Raw genomic sequence first — 5,671 nt, forward strand, 5'->3', positions numbered from 1 at the left:
AGTTAGGGCTCAATTTATAACCTTCTTCTTCTTCTTCTTCTACTCCTCTCTTAGAGAAAAGGCCAACTCATGTAAGAACAATTCACAGAAGGAATTTGTGACGAAGCACTCCAAATCCATTTCCTAGATTGCCAGATGAAGAAAGGGATTCACTTAGGCAAACTGAAGTATCTGGGTCTACATCCCAAGTATCCATTGTACAGAAAAAAAAACTCTCTCCGGTCAGCACATACTTTAGGAGTGTTTATAGCCTTTACATGACAATCTGTCTGCACCAGGAAGAGGGTTTTAGCAGTTTTCGCCTAGATCTTCCCTTGACAGATTTAGAGACAGAGATGGGACTGATGTATTTGTACAACCCACACCCAACAACATGTCACTTCTCTTTCCTGAATTAGCTTGGAGAAGTAATTTAGCCCCTATTTTAGAGATGGAAAATTATATAGTTAAATCTAATGTTGATTAGGTGTGGGAAATGCTGGAACATAATCTAGCATCAAGAGAAGATAATATAGGTCTGACTAATTCTCATAAAGATGGAATACATTGGCAGGGATCATCTTCTAGTCATAAAAAATGATTTATAAGAATTGTTGGGCAATGCAAGTTTAATTGTTGTGAGCAGAAGCATCTTAACTACTCATGTATGATCAAGAACTAGATATAGTCAAGATAGACACATTCATGCAACTACTAATTATTTGGAAAATCCATAAAGGATAACAGAGGAGATCTCATGTAGGGATGTTGGAAATAATAGGTTGCCAGCACCTAGCGTTTCTAATGAGGTATTGGGTATAAAATTATCTGAAATAAGTAACAGTTTACATCATCGGCTAAACAATGGTAGTTCATTTAGTAAACCTCATGAAAATAGAGTTCGAAAAGTTGAAGGTGCAAAGGAGAAGGTGATCTCCATGGTAAAATATCACATGAAGTGCACACTCACAAGGGAACATAGGTAAAAGCATCTGTGTTTTTCCTTCTTCTATGGTTTGTCTCTATAGAGTTGATTTTACTCGGTGTACACTATATGCATCTCAAAATTTCTCTTTAGGAAATCCTAATTTTATTATTTCTAGGAAAACCTCTCTAGGGAATCCCAATGGATGTTTCCCCACATTCATGGATGGCATCCCTGGTAAACCCATTGGCATTGACTAATGCACCTCACCCAAGGGATTTTAGTCAGGGCACCTGACAGCACAGAACTAGCCAAATACCTAGTAACATTAATGACATTCGGTTGAGCTAACCCCTTGGGCTCAATAAATCATAATCAACTACACTATTTTCCATATTAACATATCGATCTTGTTTAACATTTTGCTAGATTAACCATAACAATCCAAGCCTATTCCTATTTTTATTTTGCTTTTTAATTCCTTTTTTGGTGTGGTGACAACTTGATATGACCGTATAAATGTTTTTTTTTTTTAGAGTATATGTTGAAAAGTATATGTTCTCTTACATTCTACCTTATCTGTTAAATATCAGATTTTGTGAATTCTCTCATATATGGTCCTAGAAAAGCGAAGTGAAATTTAATTATTTCCAAATCTTAAGTTCTGTGAATTCACTCATATTTGGTGCTGGAATCTTTTGAGAAAACGAAAATTACTTTTCTTTTAGTTGCATTCAAATTTTCCAAGAATAGTACTAAATTTCTCCCTCACTAAAATTCCCCCTAAAATGGCTTTGGAATTGAAAATTTTGTAAATATATTTAGGGAAAAAACCCAAAATACTTTTTCCAGATTAGAGTTTTATAATGCTTGGTACTAAGACAGTATTCTATTTTCTGCTGCAAATGTTTGATAGAGTCTGCCCAAAAACTAATCAGAAAATTAGGTAGACGTTGGACGGACTAAATAATTTTGAATGAATAATCACTTAACATAAATGATATATTAGGTTGCATAAATATATAACTTAGAAGTATGAACTAAAGAAGAAATCTCAACAAAATTGATATATTCTTAATTGAGTTAAATGAGGACAGGAATAGCTTGACTAGAGGGTGTTGAAAATGGCATAATTTTTAAATTTTTTTAAATTTTTGACCGGAGAATCCACAGTAATGGAGTTTTTACACCAACGTTTCGAATCCCAAATGGGATCCATCATCAGGGTAAAGAGAAAGATGATAAAAGAAGAGTCAGATGGAGGAGATAAATACTCGAGAGGGATGAATTTTAGAGGCAAAGCACAGGTCGGCCAGAAAGATTATAATGAAACCTAATTTTAATATTAATTTTTATTTTTAATTTTTATAAATTAATATTATTTATTTAATACATTTAAGACAAAATCTTAAACTAAATTCAAAATTAATAATGATATCTAAAGAACTAAAATGAATATTAATATTAATATCAAAACCTATTATATAACCTATTATTCTTTCTTGCATAACTTGGGAAGATTTTTGTATCTCAAGTCTCAACCTTATTGAACAGTATGATTTATGCCTTGCAATGTTGAGATATGCTATGATACCACTTTCTAGTAACCTAAACACTTTGGATGAAAATTTAGTTGTGAATTTTACTTGCAAAAGATATAAGTGCAAATATTGATTAATTGTCCCTTATGTAGAATTTCCTTGAAATTTTGCTACTACTGGAGTGAATAAATATGGAACTAATTGTTGCACCAAGACAAAAAATATCTCTACCAATTTGCAGTGTAATAGAACATAAACAAAAAACAGTCAAGCTATAGCAAAAAAAAAGAAAATTTTCTAGGGAACCCAACTGAGAAAACTCTCTTCTAGCTATATAAATTTAAAATACTATCCATATTATTTTGAGACACCTTGTTCAAGACCAGGTTCATCTATGCTTATTCCTTTCCATATCCATTTCCATAAGAATTAGGGTTGTTGTTCGTCAAAGCTAAGTATCTTGAAAGTGTCTCTTTGATTTCAGAAAAAAGACCAAGATCAATTTCATCCAAGAATCCCCTAGAAGGCTTATCAGTAGCAAGAAGAAAGGTCTTTTTTTTTTCCATCACATGCATCCATCATAATCATTGATTTGTCTTCATTTCTTTCACAGTCCTTTTCAATGTTAGATGCAAAAGGTAATTTAGTATGATATAATCCTTAGGTAACCAAGCTCATACATATTGTTGGTTAATTTATGTTGTTTGAAGTTTATTGAGTTTGAGTTTTATCATGAAACTACTAGAAGCACAATAGCATGGGTGAGTTGGTTATCTTGATAAAAATGTTATGGTTTTATCTAGTCCTTGAAAGGAACTTATATTTGTTGGTCAAAATTTCACATTCCTTTCATTTTTTTATCTTCACAGATAACAAGTATCTTTATTTTATAGCCTCTAGCTAGATATATACAATAACTGCCACTCAGATGTTGGATGCCATCATTTTGGAGCTTGAGATTACTCAACTTACCTTTGATTGAGTTCAAAATGTCATTAGATCTCATTATATCACCTATTGCAGAGCATGAATCCAATTTACATTTTTTCCAGTTAAAAATGTGATTAGACCTTTCTATATCATCTTTTGTAGAGAATGAATCCAATTTCTCATAGTCCATTTGCTTTAGGTATAACAAATCTACTTTAATTCATTAAACTTACTTTTCATATTATGTTTGCTGATTATGATTCTGCAGGCCACATTTGCATTAGAAAAGGGGCATATTTAATGAAGTGTGGAAGGAGAGGGAAGCTTCAGCTATGTCCTTTCAAACTTTCTAAGGTATGTAATAAAATAAAATAAAAAATCTCCATAGAATGTTGTGCTTTAACTTTTTCTTTTGATAATGGATTATTTATGTGATCTCCCCTCTCTCACACACAACCAGAGTCCAGACATACATGGTTTTTTGGGATATGTGGACAATGGATAGATTTAGGCTAGTCATTTATCTAGAAATTTACACTGTAGAAGATTAGGAATTTAGAGTTGAATATTTCTTTGCCACTAAATTAGAGTTGAAGAGTCAGACTCCTATTTGTCAGGCATATACCTCACTTTTAAATCAATTTATTGTTGACTCTGTATAAACCTTACATGGGAGGGAAGAGTGTGATCACTACCATTGATGAATCTTTTTGTGGACCAAGTAAAGATTCCAAATGTGTATAAGTTAGTGGCTCCTTGGAGAATCCCAAGAGTGGCGCTATTGTGCAACAAGAAATTCATTTGTTTTGAGTTCTTCATTACTGCATTGATATTATATTGTTTGTTCCATATAATACCTCAACATTTTATGATCAAATTACAGTTAAGCCTATCATAATATTTTGACTTACCCTCCTTTACAGGGAAACTAGAGTGTGTGTCAAGCTTACACGTCACAATTGTATCATGCATAGTTTACCTGGGACAATTTTTGTGGATCTAAGCAGCAAGATACCTGTTGGAATTCAAGAGGCAACAATACTACAAAGTGGGAAAGAGGTTTCACAATTAACTTGGCTTTCACATTATGGTTGGAGTCGGTTTGTTGGCAAGATGTTGGATACCCCAACTTCCTTTTCATGACTAAGTGCAAGATTGAATCCTTTGACATATTCTTCGTTCAATTTTCATTAAGTGATGGGTTTTCTCAGAAGTTCTTCACACCTATAAACTTTACTAGAGTTGTTCTTGAGTCTTTGGAGGTGGTTAGCTTTTCAAAGCACACAAGTACAAGAAGACAAGAAATAATATGCCCGACCAATTTGAAGTTATCTCCCTACAAATAGGGTGTTCCCATTCATAAACCTGACGACTCGCTCTACTTATTTCTAGTGAACAACTTTGGGACTTGCCATGAATCATGAGACAATTCCAACCCCATAACTATAAATTAGTTATTTAAATCTAAACCCACTAGATTATAATTTGCACAAGGAAAAATCCATTCTTGTTTCGAAATAACCTACAATCAACTTGTACCATGATATTTAATCTTTTTTGTATTTATTCACATCCTTGGTCTGTGACATAAATATGCAACAAGCTACCTTGCATTTTCTATACTAACACTCCTAAAAAAATAATAAAGTATGCCCAAATCTATCATTTCAAATGATTTATGTAGCTCATATTTTGGTTTTTCAATTATTGAAGTTGTTACCTATATTGATGAGATCTTCTACAACTGATACCACAGTGACAATATATGTTATACTTTTATTCGTGTTACTTTGAAGGCGTTTCTCCTTCAGTAGAGCAACAATACACTACAGTTTCCATTTAGGGGACAAGTGTACCTAGTAGCAACCTTGGCTTGTGTGCAGATGGGTTGAATGCACATTAGACTCTATCTATTGTTTTGAAGGTGTTTCTCCTTCAACAATACTTCATATTAATATATCCTTTCGGTCCGCACCTTCAATAGATGCATGCAGCCTTGGGATACATGTTATAGATTATAGTTTTCCTATGAGGGTGTAGCAACGATGAAAGAAGTGCATTGATTTCGGGCATCTTGTGGTTGTTGTATGCAAGCATACTTGTTTAGTGTTTCCCAAACATAGATAGATACATATTTAGTATGTTTTTATAGTTTGACTTAGATGCTCACCTTTCTTAATTTAGGTGTTTTTCTTAGTTTTGTTTTATGCACAGATTTATCTTTAAGAAAAGTTCACAGTACAGAAGGGTTCCATATTTTGAGCAAGGGACACACTTCTAGGTAAGAGGTATTCTA

Source organism: Pinus tabuliformis, chromosome 3_2, assembly GCF_031772625.1.
Source record: "Pinus tabuliformis cultivar Carrire ecotype Pingquan chromosome 3_2, CPIR1, whole genome shotgun sequence".
Lineage (NCBI taxonomy): Eukaryota > Viridiplantae > Streptophyta > Pinopsida > Pinales > Pinaceae > Pinus > Pinus tabuliformis.